Below are 18630 nucleotides of genomic sequence, written 5' to 3' on the forward strand. Positions count from 1 at the left end.
GGTGGGAGTGAGGGATATGGGGAGATGATGGGAGTGAGGGATACGGGGAGACAGTGAGAGTGAAGGACACAGGGAGACGGTGGGAGTGAGGGACAGAGGGAGACGGTGGGAGTGAGGGACACAGGGAGACGGTGGGAGTGAGGGATACGGGGATACGGTGGGCGTGAGGGATACGGGGAGACGGTGCGAGTGAGGGATGCGGTGAGACGGTGGGAGTGAGGAATACAGGGAGATGGTGGGAGTGAGAGATACGTGGATACTGTGGGAGTGAGGGAGACGGAGAGACGGTGGGAGTGAGGGATACGGGGAGACGGTGGGATTGAGGGATACGGGGAGACGGTGGGAGTGAGGGATACGGGGAGACGGTGGGAGTGAGGGATGCGGGGAGACGGTGGGAGTGAGGAATACGGGGAGACGGTGGGAGTGAGGGAGACGGAGAGACGGTGGGAGTGAGGGATACGGCGCGATGGTGGGAGTGTGGGAGACGGAGAGACGGTGGGAGTGAGGGATACGGGGAGACGGTGGGACTGAGGGAGACGGAGAGACGGTGGGAGTGAGGGATACGGGGAGACGGTGTGATTGAGGGATACAGGGAGATGGCTGGACTGAGGGATACAGGGACACGGTGGGAATGAGGGATATGGGGAGACGGTGGGAGTGAGGAATACGAGGAGACAGTGGGAGTGTGGGAAACGGGGAGACGATGGGAGTGAGGGATACGGGGAGACGGTGGGATTGAGGGATACGGCGAGATGGTGGGAGTGAGGGATACGGGGAGACGGTGGGAGTGAGGTATACGGGGATGTGGTGGGAGTGAGGGGTATGGGGAGACGGTGAGAGTGAGTGATACGGGGAGACGGTGGGAGTGAGGAGTACGGGAAGACGGTGGGGTTGAGGGATACGGGGAGATTGTGGGAGTGAGGGAGACGGAGAGACGGTGGGAGTGAGGGATACGGGGAGATCGCAGGACTGAGGGATACAGGGAGACGGTGGGAATGAGGGATATGGGGAGACGGTGGGAGTGAGGGATACGGGGAGACGGTGGGAGTGAGGGAGAAGGGTAGATGGTGGGAGTGAGGGATACGTGGAGATAATGGGAGTGAGGGATACGGGGAGACAGTGAGAGTGAGGGGCACAGGGAGACGGTGGGAGTGAGGGACAGAGGGAGACGGTGGGAGTGAGGGATATGGGGAAACGGTGGGAGTGATGGACACAGGGAGACGGTGGGAGTGAGGGATACGTGAGCCGGTGCGAGTGAGGGATACGGGGAGGTGGTGGGATTGAGGGATACGGGGAGACGGTGGGAGTGAGGGATACGGGGAGACGGTGGGAGTGAGGGATACGGGGAGACGGTGGGATTGAGGGATACGGGGAGACGGTGGGAGTGAGGGATACGGGGAGACGGTGGGAGTGAGGGATGCGGGGAGACGGTGGGAGTGAGGAATACGGGGAGATGGTAGGAGTGAGAGATACGTGGATACTGTGGGAGTGAGGGAGACGGAGAGACGGTGGGAGTGAGGGATACGGGGAGACGGTGGGACTGAGGGAGACGGAGAGACGGTGGGAGTGAGGGATACGGGGAGACGGTGGGTGTGAGGGAAACGGGGATACGGTGTGATTGAGGGATACAGGGAGATGGCTGGACTGAGGGATACAGGGACACGGTGGGAATGAGGGATATGGGGAGACGGTGGGAGTGAGGAATACGAGGAGATGGTGGGATTGAGTGATATTGGTAGACGGTGGGAATGAGGGATACCGGGAGTCAGTGGGAGTGTGGGAAACGGGGAGACGGTGGGAGTGAGGGATACGGGGAGACGGTGGAAGTGAGGGATACGCGGAGACGGTGGGAGTGAGGGACACGGGGAGATGGTGGGATTGAGGGATACGGGGAGATGGTGGGAGTGAGGGATACGGGGAGACGGTGGGAGTGAGGGATACGGGGAGACGGTGGGAGTGAGGGGTATGGGGAAACGGTGAGAGTGAGTGATACGGGGAGACGGTGGGAGTGAGGAGTACGGGAAGACTGTGGGGTTGAGGGATACGGGGAGATTGTGGGAGTGAGGGAGACGGAGAGACGGTGGGAGTGAGGGATACGGGGAGACGGTGGGTGTGGGGCAAACTGGGAGACGGTGGGATTGAGGGATACAGGGAGATCGCAGGACTGAGGGATACAGGGAGACGGTGGGAATGAGGGATATGGGGAGACGGTGGGAGTGAGGGATACGGGGAGACGGTGGGAGTGAGGGAGAAGGGTAGATGGTGGGAGTGAGGGATACGGGGAGATGATGGGCGTGAGGGATACGGGGAGACAGTGAGAGTGAGGGGCACAGGGAGACGGTGGGAGTGAGGGACAGAGGGAGACGGTGGGAGTGAGGGATACGGGGAGGTGGTGAGAGTGAGCGGTACGGGGAGACGGTGGGAGTGAGGGGTACGGGGAAACGGTGGGAGTGAGGAGTACGGGACGACCGTGGGGGTGAGGGATACGGGGAGGTGGTGGGAGTGAGGGAGACGGAGAGAAGTTGGGAGTGAGGGATACTGGGAGACGGTGGTTGTGGGGCAAACGGGGAGACGGTGGGATTGAGGGATACAGGGAGATGACAGGACTGAGGGATACAGGGAGACGGTGGGAATGAGGGATATGGGGAGGCGGTGGGAGTGAGGGATACGGGGAGACGGTGGGAGTGAGGGAGAAGGGTAGATGGTGGGAGTGAGGGATATGGGGAGATGATGGGAGTGAGGGATACGGGGAGACAGTGAGAGTGAGGGACACAGGGAGACGGTGGGAGTGAGGGACAGAGGGAGACGGTGGGAGTGAGGGACACAGTGAGACGGTGGGAGTGAGGGATACGGGGATACGGTGGGAGTGAGTGATACGGGGAGACGGTGCGAGTGAGGGATACGGGGAGACGGTGGGATTGAGGGATACGGGGAGACGGTGGGAGTGAGGGATACGGGGAGACGGTGGGAGTGAGGGATGCGGGGAGACGGTGGGAGTGAGGAATACGGGGAGACGGTGGGAGTGAGGGAGACGGAGAGACGGTGGGAGTGAGGGATACGGCGCGATGGTGGGAGTATGGGAGACGGAGAGACGGTGGGAGTGAGGGATACGGGGAGACGGTGGGACTGAGGGAGACGGAGAGACGGTGGGAGTGAGGGATACGGGGAGACGGTGGGTGTGAGGGATACGGAGAGACGGTGGGTGTGAGGGAAACGGGGATACGGTGTGATTGAGGGATACAGGGAGATGGCTGGACTGAGGGATACAGGGACACGGTGGGAATGAGGGATATGGGGAGACGGTGGGAGTGAGGAATACGAGGAGATGGTGGGATTGAGTGATATTGGTAGTCGGTAGGAATGAGGGATACCGGGAGACAGTGGAAGTGTGGGATACGGGGAGATGGTGAGAGTGAGGGGTATGGGAATATCGTGGGGGTGAGGGATACGGGGAGATGGTGGGAGTGAGGGATACGGGGAGACGGTGGGATTGAGGGATACGGCGAGATGGTGGGAGTGAGGGATACGGGGAGACGGTGGGAGTGAGGGATACGGGGTTGTGGTGGGAGTGAGGGGTATGGGGAGACGGTGAGAGTGAGTGATACGGGGAGACGGTGGGAGTGAGGAGTACGGGAAGACCGTGGGGTTGAGGGATACGGGGAGATTGTGGGAGTGAGGGAGACGGAGAGACGGTGGGAGTGAGGGATACGGGGAGACGGTGGGTGTGGGGCAAACTGGGCGACGGTGGGATTGAGGGATACAGGGAGATCGCAGGACTGAGGGATACAGGGAGACGGTGGGAATGAGGGATATGGGGAGACGGTGGGAGTGAGGGATACGGGGAGACGGTGGGAGTGAGGGAGAAGGGTAGATGGTGGGAGTGAGGGATACGGGGAGATGATGGGAGTGAGGGATACGGGGAGACAGTGAGAGTGAGGGGCACAGGGAGACGGTGGGAGTGAGGGACAGAGGGAGACGGTGGGAGTGAGGGATACGAGGAGGTGCTGGGAGTGAGAGATATTGGTAGACTTTGGGAGTGAGGGATACGGGGAGGTGGTGGGAGTGAGCGGTACGGGGAGACGGTGGGAGTGAGGGAGACGGAGAGACGGTGGGAGTGAGGGATACGGGGAGACGGTGGGTGTGGGGCAAACTGGGAGACGGTGGGATTGAGGGATACAGGGATATCGCAGGACTGAGGGATACAGGGAGACGGTGGGAATGAGGGATATGGGGAGACGGTGGGAGTGAGGGATACGGGGAGACGGTGGGGGTGAGGGAGAAGGGTAGATGGTGGGAGTGAGGGATACGGGGAGATGATGGGAGTGAGCGGTACGGGGAGACAGTGGGAATGTGGGACAGAGGGAGACGGTGGGAGTGAGGGATATGGGGAAACGGTGGGAGTGAGGGACACGGGGATACGGTGGGACTGAGGGATACGTGAGCCGGTGCGAGTGAGGGATATGGGGAGACGGTGGGAGTGAGGGATACGGGGCGACGGTGGGAGTGAGGGATACGGGGAGACGGTGGGTGTGAGGGAAACGGGGATACAGTGGGATTGAGGGATACAGGGAGATGGCTGGACTGAGGGATACAGGGACACGGTGGGAATGAGGGATATGGGGAGACGGTGGGAGTGAGGAATACGAGGAGATGGTGGGAGTGAGGGATACAGGGAGACAGTGGGAGTGTGGGAAACGGGGAGACGATGGTAGTGAGGGATACGAGGAGGTGGTGGGAGTGAGAGATATTGGTAGACGGTGGGATTGAGGTATACAGGGAGACAGTGGGAGTGAGGGAAACGGGGAGTCGGAGGGAGTGAGGGACACAGGGAGACGGTGGGACTGAGGGATACGGGGAGATGGTGGGATGAGGGATACGGGGAGGCAGTGGGATTGAGGGATACGGGGAGATGGTGGGAGTGAGGGATACGGGGAGACGGTGGGAGTGAGGGATACCGGGAGATGGGGGAGTGAGGTATACGGGGAGACGGTTGGAGTGAGGGATACGGGGAGACGGCGGGAGTGAGGGATACGGGGAGACGGCGGGAGTGAGGGAGCAGGGTAGATGGTGGGAGTGAGGGATACGGGGAGACAGTGAGAGTGAGGGACACGGGGAGACGGTGGGAGTGAGGGACAGAGGGACACGGTGGGAGTGAGGGATATGGGGAGACGGTGGGAGTGAGGGACACAGGGAGACGGTGGGAATGAGGGACACAGGGGGACGGTGGGAGTGAGGGATACGGGGAGAAGGTGGGAGTGAGGGATACGGGGAGGTGGTGGGAGTGAGGGGTACGGGGAGAAGGTGGGAGTGAGGGATACGGGGAGACGGTGGGAGTGAGGGATACGGGGAGACGGTGGGAGTGAGGGATACGGGGAGACGGTGGGAGTGAGGGATACGGGGAGACGGTGGGAGTGAGGGATACAGGGAGACGGTGGGTGTGAGGGTTATGGGAAGATCGTGGGCGTGAGGGATACGGGGAGACGGTGGGAGTGAGGGATACGGGGAGACGATGGGTGTGAGGGGTATGGGAAGATCGTGGGGGTGAGGGATACGGGGAGATGGTGGGAGTGAGGGATACGGGGAGACGGTGGGATTGAGGGATACGGGGAGACAGTGGGAGTGAAGGATACAGAGTGAAGGTGGGATTGAGGGGTACGGGGAGACGGAGGGAGTGAGGGATACGGGGACACGGTGAGAGTGAGGGATCCGGGGAGACGGTGGGAGTAAGGGATACGGGGACACGGTGAGAGTGAGGGATACGGGGACACGGTGAGAGTGAGGGATCCGGGGAGACGGTGGGAGTAAGGGATACAGGGAGACGGTGGGAGTGAGGAATACGGGGAGACGGAGGGAGTGAGGGATACGGAGAGACGGTGGGAGTGAGGGATACGGGGAGACGGTGAGTTTGAGTGACACGGGGAGACGGTGGGACTGAGGGACACGGGGAGACAGTGGGAGTGAGGGATATGGGGAGACGGTGGGAGGGAGGGACACAGGGAGACGGTGGGAGTGAGCGATACGGGGATACGGTGGGAGTGAGGGATATGGGGAGACTGTGGGAGTGAGGGATACGGGGAGTTGGTGGGAGTGAGCGGTACGGGTAGACGGTGGGAGTGAGGGATACGGGGAGACGGTGGGAGTGAAGAGTACGGGACGACCGTGGGGCTGAGGGATACGGGGAGGTGGTGGGAGTGAGGGAGACGGAGAGACGGTGGGAGTGAGGGATACTGGGAGACGGTGGGTGTGGGGCAAACGGGGAGACGGTGGGATTGAGGGATACAGGGAGATGACAGGACTGAAGGATACAGGGAGATGGTGGGAATGAGGGATATGGGGAAGCGGTGGGAGTGAGGGATACGGGGAGACGGTGGGAGTAAGGGAGAAGGGTAGATGGTGGGAGTGAGGGATATGGGGAGATGATGGGAGTGAGGGATACGGGGAGACAGTGAGAGTGAGGGACACAGGGAGACGGTGGGAGTGAGGGACAGAGGGAGACGGTGGGAGTGAGGGACACAGCGAGACGGTGGGAGTGAGGGATACGGGGATACGGTGGGAGTGAGGGATACGGGGAGACGGTGCAAGTGAGAGATACGGGGAGGTGGTGGGAGTGAGTGGTACGGGGAGACGGTGGGATTGAGGGATACGGGGAGACGGTGGTAGTGAGGGATACGGGGAGACGGTGGGAGTGAGGTGTATGGGAAGATCGTGGGGGTGAGGGATACGGGGAGATGGTGGGAGTGAGGGATACGGGGAGACGGTGGGATTGAGGGATACGGGGAGACGGTGGGAGTGAGGGATGCGGGGAGACGGTGGGAGTGAGGAATACGGAGAGACGGTGGGAGTTAGAGGTATGTGGATACGGTGGGAGTGAGGGAGACGGAGAGATGGTGGGAGTGAGGGATACGGGGAGACGGTGGGTGTGAGGGAAACGGGGATATGGTGGGATTGAGGGATACAGGGAGGTGGCTGGACTGAGGGATACAGGGACACGGTGGGAATGAGGGATATGGGGAGACGGTGGGAGTGAGGTATACGAGGAGATGGTGGGAGTGAGAGATATTGGTAGACGGTGGGATTGAGGTATACAGGGAGACAGTGGGAGTGTGGGAAACGGGGAGACGGTGGGAGCGAGGGATACGTGGAGACGGTGAGAGTGAGGGATACGGGGAGACGGTGGGACTGAGGGACACAGGGAGACGGTGGGATTGAGGGATACGGGGAGACGGTGGGAGTGAGGGACACAGGGAGACGGTGGGAGTGAGGGATACGGGGAGGCAGTGGGAGTGAGGGATACGGGGAGACGGAGGGAGTGAGGGATACGGGGAGACGGTGGGAGTGAGGGATACGGGGAGATGGTGGGAGTGAGAGATACGGGGAGACGGAGGGAGTGAGGGATACGGGGAGACGGTGGGAGTGAGGGAGAAGGGGAGACGGTGGGAGTGACGGATACAGGGCGACGGTGTGAGTGAGGGATACGGGGAGATGGTGAGAGTGAGTGACACGGGGAGACGGTGGGACTGAGGGACACGGGGAGATGGTGGTAGTGAGGGATATGGGGAGACGGTGGGAGTGAGGGATACGGGGAGGTGGTGGGAGTGAGCGGTACGGGGAGACGGTGGGAATGAGGGATACGGGGAGACGGTGGGAGTGAGGGGTACGGGAAGACCGTGGGGGTGAGGGATACGGGGAGATGGTGGCAATGAGGGAGACGGAGAGACGGTGGGAGTGAGGGATACGGGGAGATGGTGGGTGTGGGGCAAACGGGGAGACGGTGGGATTGAGGGACACAGGGAGATGGCAGGACTGATGGATACAGGGAGACGGTGGGAGTGAGGGATACGGGGATACGGTGGGAGTGAGGGATACGGGGAGACTGTGCGAGTGAGGGATACGGGGAGGTGGTGGGAGTGAGGGGTACGGGGAGACGGTGGGAGTGAGGGATACGGGGAGACGGTGGGAGTGAGGGATACGGGGAGACGGTGGGAGTGAGTGGTATGGGAAGATCGTGGGGGTGAGGGATACGGGGAGGTGGTGGGAGTGAGGGATACGGGGAGACGGTGGGATTGAGGGATACGGGGAGACGGTGGGAGTGAGGGATGCGGGGAGACGGTTGTAATGAGGAATACGGGGAGATGGTGGGAGTGAGAGATACGTGGAGACGGTGGGAGTGAGGGAGATGGAGAGACGGTGGGAGTGAGGAGTGCGGGAAGACCGTGGGGGTGAGGGATACGGGGAGATGGTGGGAGTGAGGGAGACGGCGAGACGGTGGGAGTGAGGGATACTGGGAGACGGTGGGTGTGGGGCAAACGGGGAGACGGTGGGATTGTGGGATACAGGGAGATGGCAGGACTGAGGGATACAGGGAGACGGTGGGAATGAGGGATACGGGGAGGTGGTGGGAGTGAGGGATACGGGGAGTGTGGGAGAAGGGTAGATGGTGGGAGTGAGGGATACGGGGAGATGATGGGAGTGAGGGATACGGGGAGACAGTGAGAGTGAGGGACACAGGGAGATGGTGGGAGTGAGGGACAGAGGGAGACGGTGGGAGTGAGGGATATGGGGAGACGGTGGGAGTGAGGGACACAGGGAGACGGTGGGAATGAGGGATACGGGGATACGGTGGGAGTGAGGGATATGGGGAGACGGTGCGAGTGAGGGATACGGGGTGGTGGTGGGAGTGAGGGGTACGGGGAGATGGTGGGAGTGAGGGATACGGGGATACGGTGGGAGTGAGGGATACGGGGAGACGGTGGGAGTGAGGGGTATGGGAAGATCGTGGGGGTGAGGGACACGGGGAGATGGTGTGAGTGAGGGATACGGGGAGACGGTGCGATTGAGGGATACGGGGAGACGGTGGGAGTGAGGGATGCGGGGAGACTGTGGGAGTGAGGAATACGGGGAGATGGTGGGTGTGAGGGAGATGGGGAGACGGTGGGAGTGAGGGATACGGGGAGACGGTGGGTGTGAGGTAAACGGGGATACGGTGGGATTGAGGGATACAGGGAGATGGCTGAACTGAGGGATACTTGGGCACTGTGGGAATGAGGGATATTGGTAGACGGTGGGATTGACGTATACAGGGAGACAGTGGGAGAGTGAGAAACGGGGAGACAATGGGAGTGAGGGTTACGGGGAGCCGATGGGATGAGGGATACGGGGAGGCAGTGGGATTGAGGGAAACGGGGAGACGGAGGGAGTGAGCGACACAGGGAGACGGTGGGAGTGAGGGATACGGGGAGGCAGTGGGAGTGAGGGATACGGGGAGACGGTGGGAGTGAGGGATACAGGGAGATTGGGGAGTGAGGGAGAGAGGGACACGGTGGGAGTGAGGGATATGGGGAGACAGTGGGAGTGAGGGACAGAGGGACACGGTGGGAGTGAGGGATATGGGGAGACAGTGGGAGAGTGGGAAACGGGGAGATGGTGAGAGTGCGGGATACGGGGAGACGGTGGGAGTGAGGGATACGGGGAGAGGATGGGAGTGAGGGATACGGGGAGACGGAGGGAGTGAGGGATACGGGGAGACGGCGGGAGTGAGGGACAGAGGGACACGGTGGGAGTGAGGGATATGGGGAGACAGTGGGAGAGTGGGAAACGGGGAGATGGTGGGAGTGCGGGATACGGGGAGACGGTGGGAGTGAGGGATACGGGGAGGCAGTGGGAGTGAGGGATACGGGGAGACGGTGGGAGGGATACGGGGAGACGGTGGGAGTGAGTGATATGGGGACACGGTGGGAGTGAGGGATATGGGGAGACGTTGGGAGTGAGGGACACAAGGGGACGGTGGGAGTGAGGGATACGGGGAGAAGGTGGGATTGAGGGATACGGGGAGACAGTGGGAGTGAGGGATACAGGGAGACGGTGGGAATGAGGGACACAGGGAGACGGTGGGAATGAGGGACACAGGGGGACGGTGGGAGTGAGGGATACGGGGAGAAGATGGGATTGAGGGATACGGGGAGACAGTGGGAGTGAGGGATACGGGAGATGGTGGGAGTGAGGGATACGGGGAGGCAGTGGGATTGAGGGATACGGGGAGACGGTGGGATTGAGGGATACGGGGAGACGGTGGGAGTGAGGGATACGGGGAGACGGTGGGAGTGAGGAATACGGGGAGACGGAGGGAGTGAGGGATACGGAGAGACGGTGGGAGTGAGGGATACGGGGAGACGGTGAGTGTGAGGGATACGGGAGATGGTGGGAGTGAGGGATACGGGGAGACGGTGGGATTGAGGGATACGGGGAGACGGTGGGACTGAGGGACACGGGGAGACAGTGGGAGTGAGGGATATGGGGAGACGGTGGGAGTGAGGGACACAGAGAGACGGTGGGAGTGAGGGATACGGGGAGACGGTGGGAGTGAGGGATACGGGGAGACGGTGGGATTGAGGGATACGGGGAGACGGTGGGACTGAGGGACACGGGGAGACAGTGGGAGTGAGGGATATGGGGAGACGGTGGGAGGGAGGGACACAGGGAGACGGTGGGAGTGAGCGACACGGGGATACGGTGGGAGTGAGGGATACGGGGAGACTGTGGGAGTGAGGGATACGGGGAGGTGGTGGGAGTGAGCGGTACGGGTAGACGGTGGGAGTGAGGGATACGGGGAGACGGTGGGAGTGAGGAGTACGGGACGACCGTGGGGCTGAGGGATACGGGGAATTGGTGGGAGTGAGGGAGACGGAGAGACGGTGGGAGTGAGGGATACTGGGAGACGGTGGGTGTGGGGCAAACGGGGAGATGGTGGGATTGAGGGATACAGGGAGATGACAGGACTGAAGGATACAGGGAGATGGTGGGAATGAGGGATATGGGGAGGCGGTGGGAGTGAGGGATACGGGGAGACGGTGGGAGTGAGGTAGAAGGGTAGATGGTGGGAGTGAGGGATATGGGGAGATGATGGGAGTGAGGGATACGGGGAGACAGTGATAGTGAGGGACACAGGGAGACGGTGGGAGTGAGGGACAGAGGGAGACGGTGGGAGTGAGGGACACAGGGAGACGGTGGGAGTGAGGGATACGGGGATACGGTGGGAGTGAGTGATACGGGGAGACGGTGCAAGTGAGAGATACGGGGAGGTGGTGGGAGTGAGGGGTACGGGGAGACGGTGGGATTGAGGGATACGGGGAGACGGTGGGAGTGAGGGATACGGGGAGACGGTGGGAGTGAGGTGTGTGGGAAGATCGTGGGGGTGAGGGATACGGGGAGATTGTGGGAGTGAGGGATACGGGGAGACGGTGGGATTGAGGGATACGGGGAGAAGGTGGGAGTGAGGGATGCGGGGAGACGGTGGGAGTGAGGAATACGGGGAGACGGTGGGAGTTAGAGATATGTGGATACGGTGGGAGTGAGGGAGACGGAGAGACGGTGGGAGTGAGGGATACGGGGAGACGGTGGGTGTGAGGGACACAGGGAGACGGTGGGAGTTAGAGGTATGTGGATACGGTGGGAGTGAGGGAGACGGAGAGACGGTGGGAGTGAGGGATGCGGGGAGACGGTGGGTGTGAGGGAAACGGGGAACAATGGGAGTGATGGTTACGGGGAGACGGTGGGAGTGAGGGATACGGGGAGACGGTGGGAGTGAGGGACACAGGGAGACGGTGGGATTGAGGGACACAGAGAGACGGTGGGAGTGAGGGATACGGGGAGACGGTGGGATTGAGGGATACGGGGAGACGGTGGGAGTGAGGGACCCAGGGAGACGGTGGGATTGAGGGACACAGGGAGACGGTGGGATTGAGGGATACGGGGAGACGGTGGGAGTGAGGGACACAGGGAGACGGTGGGATTGAGGGACACGGGGAGACGGAGGCAGTGAGGGATACGGGGAGACGGTAAAAGTGAGTGATCCGGGGAGACGGTGGGAGTGAGGGATGCAGGGAGACGGTGGGAGTGAGGGATACGGGGAGACGGAGGGAGTGAGGGAGAAGGGGAGACGGTGGGAGTGAGGGAAACGGGGTGATGGTGGGAGTGAGGGATACAGGGAGACGGTGGGAGTGAGGGATACGGGGAGACGGAGGGAGTGAGCGATACGGGGAGGTGGTGGGAGTGAGGGGTACGGGGAGACGGTGGGAGTGAGGGATACGGGGAGACGATGGGAGTGAGGGATACGGGGAGACGGAGGGAGTGAGCGATACGGGGAGGTGGTGGGAGTGAGGGGTACGGGGAGACGGTGGGAGTGAGGGATACAGGGAGACGGTGGGAGTGAGGGATACGGGGTGACGGTGGGAGTGAGGGATACGGGGAGACGGTGGGAGTGAGGGATACGGGGAGACGGTGGGAGTGAGGGATACGGGGAGACGGAGGGAGTGAGCGATACGGGGAGGTGGTGGGAGCGAGGGTTACGGGGAGACGGTGGGAGTGAGGGATACAGGGAGACGGTGGGATTGAGGGACACGGGGAGACGGAGGCAGTGAGGGATACGGGGAGACGGTAAAAGTGAGTGATCCGGGGAGACGGTGGGAGTGAGGGAAGCAGGGAGACGGTGGGAGTGAGGGATACGGGGAGACGGAGGGAGTGAGGGAGAAGGGGAGACGGTGGGAGTGACGGATACGGGGAGACGGTGGGAGTGAGGGAGAAGGGGAGACGGTGGGAGTGACGGATACAGGGCGACGGTGTGAGTGAGGGGTACGGGGAGGCAGTGGGAGTGAGGGATACGGGGAGACGGTGGGAGTGAGGGATACAGGGAGATTGGGGAGTGAGGGAGAGAGGGACACGGTGGGAGTGAGGGATATGGGGAGACAGTGGGAGTGAGGGACAGAGGGACACGGTGGGAGTGAGGGATATGGGGAGACAGTGGGAGAGTGGGAAACGGGGAGATGGTGAGAGTGCGGGATACGGGGAGACGGTGGGAGTGAGGGATACGGGGAGAGGATGGGAGTGAGGGATACGGGGAGACGGAGGGAGTGAGGGATACGGGGAGACGGCGGGAGTGAGGGACAGAGGGACACGGTGGGAGTGAGGGATATGGGGAGACAGTGGGAGAGTGGGAAACGGGGAGATGGTGGGAGTGCGGGATACGGGGAGACGGTGGGAGTGAGGGATACGGGGAGGCAGTGGGAGTGAGGGATACGGGGAGACGGTGGGAGGGATACGGGGAGACGGTGGGAGTGAGTGATATGGGGACACGGTGGGAGTGAGGGATATGGGGAGACGGTGGGAGTGAGGGACACAAGGGGACGGTGGGAGTGAGGGATACGGGGAGAAGGTGGGATTGAGGGATACGGGGAGACAGTGGGAGTGAGGGATACAGGGAGACGGTGGGAATGAGGGACACAGGGAGACGGTGGGAATGAGGGACACAGGGGGACGGTGGGAGTGAGGGATACGGGGAGAAGATGGGATTGAGGGATACGGGGAGACAGTGGGAGTGAGGGATACGGGAGATGGTGGGAGTGAGGGATACGGGGAGGCAGTGGGATTGAGGGATACGGGGAGACGGTGGGATTGAGGGATACGGGGAGACGGTGGGAGTGAGGGATACGGGGAGACGGTGGGAGTGAGGAATACGGGGAGACGGAGGGAGTGAGGGATACGGAGAGACGGTGGGAGTGAGGGATACGGGGAGACGGTGAGTGTGAGGGATACGGGAGATGGTGGGAGTGAGGGATACGGGGAGACGGTGGGATTGAGGGATACGGGGAGACGGTGGGACTGAGGGACACGGGGAGACAGTGGGAGTGAGGGATATGGGGAGACGGTGGGAGTGAGGGACACAGAGAGACGGTGGGAGTGAGGGATACGGGGAGACGGTGGGAGTGAGGGATACGGGGAGACGGTGGGATTGAGGGATACGGGGAGACGGTGGGACTGAGGGACACGGGGAGACAGTGGGAGTGAGGGATATGGGGAGACGGTGGGAGGGAGGGACACAGGGAGACGGTGGGAGTGAGCGACACGGGGATACGGTGGGAGTGAGGGATACGGGGAGACTGTGGGAGTGAGGGATACGGGGAGGTGGTGGGAGTGAGCGGTACGGGTAGACGGTGGGAGTGAGGGATACGGGGAGACGGTGGGAGTGAGGAGTACGGGACGACCGTGGGGCTGAGGGATACGGGGAATTGGTGGGAGTGAGGGAGACGGAGAGACGGTGGGAGTGAGGGATACTGGGAGACGGTGGGTGTGGGGCAAACGGGGAGATGGTGGGATTGAGGGATACAGGGAGATGACAGGACTGAAGGATACAGGGAGATGGTGGGAATGAGGGATATGGGGAGGCGGTGGGAGTGAGGGATACGGGGAGACGGTGGGAGTGAGGTAGAAGGGTAGATGGTGGGAGTGAGGGATATGGGGAGATGATGGGAGTGAGGGATACGGGGAGACAGTGATAGTGAGGGACACAGGGAGACGGTGGGAGTGAGGGACAGAGGGAGACGGTGGGAGTGAGGGACACAGGGAGACGGTGGGAGTGAGGGATACGGGGATACGGTGGGAGTGAGTGATACGGGGAGACGGTGCAAGTGAGAGATACGGGGAGGTGGTGGGAGTGAGGGGTACGGGGAGACGGTGGGATTGAGGGATACGGGGAGACGGTGGGAGTGAGGGATACGGGGAGACGGTGGGAGTGAGGTGTGTGGGAAGATCGTGGGGGTGAGGGATACGGGGAGATTGTGGGAGTTAGGGATACGGGGAGACGGTGGGATTGAGGGATACGGGGAGAAGGTGGGAGTGAGGGATGCGGGGAGACGGTGGGAGTGAGGAATACGGGGAGACGGTGGGAGTTAGAGATATGTGGATACGGTGGGAGTGAGGGAGACGGAGAGACGGTGGGAGTGAGGGATACGGGGAGACGGTGGGTGTGAGGGACACAGGGAGACGGTGGGAGTTAGAGGTATGTGGATACGGTGGGAGTGAGGGAGACGGAGAGACGGTGGGAGTGAGGGATACGGGGAGACGGTGGGTGTGAGGGAAACGGGGAACAATGGGAGTGATGGTTACGGGGAGACGGTGGGAGTGAGGGATACGGGGAGACGGTGGGAGTGAGGGACACAGGGAGACGGTGGGATTGAGGGACACAGAGAGACGGTGGGAGTGAGGGATACGGGGAGACGGTGGGATTGAGGGATACGGGGAGACGGTGGGAGTGAGGGACACAGGGAGACGGTGGGATTGAGGGACACAGGGAGACGGTGGGATTGAGGGATACGGGGAGACGGTGGGAGTGAGGGACACAGGGAGACGGTGGGATTGAGGGACACGGGGAGACGGAGGCAGTGAGGGATACGGGGAGACGGTAAAAGTGAGTGATCCGGGGAGACGGTGGGAGTGAGGGATGCAGGGAGACGGTGGGAGTGAGGGATACGGGGAGACGGAGGGAGTGAGGGAGAAGGGGAGACGGTGGGAGTGAGGGAAACGGGGTGATGGTGGGAGTGAGGGATACAGGGAGACGGTGGGAGTGAGGGATACGGGGAGACGGAGGGAGTGAGCGATACGGGGAGGTGGTGGGAGTGAGGGGTACGGGGAGACGGTGGGAGTGAGGGATACGGGGAGACGATGGGAGTGAGGGATACGGGGAGACGGAGGGAGTGAGCGATACGGGGAGGTGGTGGGAGTGAGGGGTACGGGGAGACGGTGGGAGTGAGGGATACAGGGAGACGGTGGGAATGAGGGATACGGGGTGACGGTGGGAGTGAGGGATACGGGGAGACGGTGGGAGTGAGGGATACGGGGAGACGGTGGGAGTGAGGGATACGGGGAGACGGAGGGAGTGAGCGATACGGGGAGGTGGTGGGAGCGAGGGTTACGGGGAGACGGTGGGAGTGAGGGATACAGGGAGACGGTGGGATTGAGGGACACGGGGAGACGGAGGCAGTGAGGGATACAGGGAGACGGTAAAAGTGAGTGATCCGGGGAGACGGTGGGAGTGAGGGATGCAGGGAGACGGTGGGAGTGAGGGATACGGGGAGACGGAGGGAGTGAGGGAGAAGGGGAGACGGTGGGAGTGACGGATACGGGGAGACGGTGGGAGTGAGGGAGAAGGGGAGACGGTGGGAGTGACGGATACAGGGCGACGGTGTGAGTGAGGGGTACGGGAAGACCGTGGGGGTGAGGGATACGGGGAGATGGTGGGAGTGAGGGATACGGGGAGACGGAGGGAGTGAGGGTTACGGGGAGCCGATGGGAGTGAGGGATACGGGGAGACGGTGGGAGTGAGGGATACGGGGAGACGGTGGGAGTGAGGGATACGGGGAGACGGTGGGACTGAGGGACACAGGGAGACGGTGGGACTGAGGGATACGGGGAGATGGTGGGAGATAGGGACACGAGGAGACGGTGGGAGTGAGGGATACGGGGAGGCAGTGGGATTGAGGGATACGGGGAGATGGTGGGAGTGAGGGATACGGGGAGACGGTGGGAGTGAGAGATACAGGGAGACGGTGGGAGTAAGGGATACAGGGAGATGGGGGAGTGAGGTATACGGGGAGACGGTGATAGTGAGGGATTCGGGGAGACGGTGGGAGTGAGGGATATGGGGAGACGGTGGGAGTGAGGGACACGGGGAGACGGTGGGAGTGAGGGACAGAGGGACACGGTGGGAGTTAGGGTTATGGGGAGACGGTGGGAGTGAGGGACACAGGGAGACGGTGGGAATGAGGGACACAGGGGGACGGTGGGAGTGAGGGATACGGGGAGAAGGTGGGATTGAGGGATACGGGGAGACAGTGGGAGTGAGGGATACGGGGAGGTGGTGGGAGTGAGGGGTACGGGGAGAAGGTGGGATTGAGGGATCCGGGGAGACAGTGGGAGTGAGGGATACGGGGAGGTGGTGGGAGTGAGGGATACGGGGAGATGGTGGGAGTGAGGGATACGGGGAGACGGTGGGATTGAGGGATACGGGGAGACGGTGGGAGTGAAGGATTCAGAGAGAAGGTGGGATTGAGGGGTACGGGGTGACGGAGGGAGTGAGGGATACGGGGACACGGTGAGATTGAGGGATCCGGGGAGACGGTGGGAGTAAGGGACACAGGGAGACGGTGGGAGTGAGGAATACGGGGAGACGGAGGGAGTGAGGGATACGGAGAGACGGTGGGAGTGAGGGATACGGGGAGACGGTGAGTGTGAGTGACACGGGGAGACGGTGGGACTGAGGGACACGGGGAGGTGGTGGGAGTGAGCGGTACGGGTAGACGGTGGGAGTGAGGGATACGGGGAGACTGTGGGAGTGAGGAGTACGGGACGACCGTGGGGCTGAGGGATACGGGGAGGTGGTGGGAGTGAGGGAGACGGAGAGACGGTGGGAGTGAGGGATACTGGGAGACGGTGGGTGTGGGGCAAACGGGGAGACGGTGGGATTGAGGGATACAGGGAGATGACAGGACTGAAGGATACAGGGAGATGGTGGGAATGAGGGATATGGGGAGGCGGTGGGAGTGAGGGATACGGGGAGACGGTGGGAGTGAGGGAGAAGGGTAGATGGTGGGAGTGAGGGATATGGGGAGATGATGGGAGTGAGGGATACGGGGAGACAGTGAGAGTGAGGGACACAGGGAGACGGTGGGAGTGAGGGACAGAGGGAGACGGTGGGAGTGAGGGACACAGGGAGACGGTATGAGTGAGGGATACGGGGATACGGTGGGAGTGAGGGATACGGGGAGACGGTGCAAGTGAGAGATACGGGGAGGTGGTGGGAGTGAGGGGTACGGGGAGACGGTGGGATTGAGGGATACGGCGAGACGGTGGGAGTGAGCGATACGGGGAGACGGTGGGAGTGATGTGTATGGGAAGATCGTGGGGGTGAGGGATACGGGGAGATGGTGTGAGTGAGGGATACGGGGAGACGGTGGGATTGAGGGATACAGGGAAACGGTGGGAGTGAGGGATGCGGGGAGACGGTGGGAGTTAGGGATACGGGGAGATGGTGGGTGTGGGGCAAACGGGGAGACGGTGGGATTGAGGGACACAGGGAGATGGCAGGACTGAGGGATACAGGGAGATGGTGGGAATGAGGGATATGGGGAGACGGTGGGAGTGAGGGATACGGGGAGATGATGGGAGTGAGGGATATGGGGAGACTGTGGGAGTGAGGGATACTGGGAGATGGTGGCAGTGAGGGATACAGGGAGACGGTGGGATTGAGGGTTACGGGGAGACGGAGGGAGTGAGGGATACGGGGAGACGGTAAAAGTGAGGGATCCGGGGTGACGGTGGGAGTGAGGGATGCAGGGAGACGGTGGGAGTGAGGGATAAGGGGAGACGGAGGGAGTGAGGTATACGGGGAGACGGTGATAGTGAGGGATTCGGGGAGACGGTGGGAGTGAGGGATATCGGGAGACGGTGGGAGTGAGGGACACGGGGAGACGGTGGGAGTGAGGGACAGAGGGACACGGTGGGAGTTAGGGATATGGGGAGACGGTGGGAGTGAGGGACACAGGGAGACGGTGGGAATGAGGGACACAGGGGGACGGTGGGAGTGAGGGATACGGGGAGAAGGTGGGATTGAGGGATACGGGGAGACAGTGGGAGTGAGGGATACGGGGAGGTGGTGGGAGTGAGGGGTACGGGGAGAAGGTGGGATTGAGGGATACGGGGAGACAGTGGGAGTGAGGGATACGGGGAGGTGGTGGGAGTGAGGGATACGGGGAGATGGTGGGAGTGAGGGATACGGGGAGACGGTGGGATTGAGGGATACGG

This window comes from Scyliorhinus torazame, chromosome 16 (genome assembly GCF_047496885.1).
Source record: "Scyliorhinus torazame isolate Kashiwa2021f chromosome 16, sScyTor2.1, whole genome shotgun sequence".
Classification (NCBI taxonomy): Eukaryota; Metazoa; Chordata; class Chondrichthyes; order Carcharhiniformes; family Scyliorhinidae; genus Scyliorhinus; species Scyliorhinus torazame.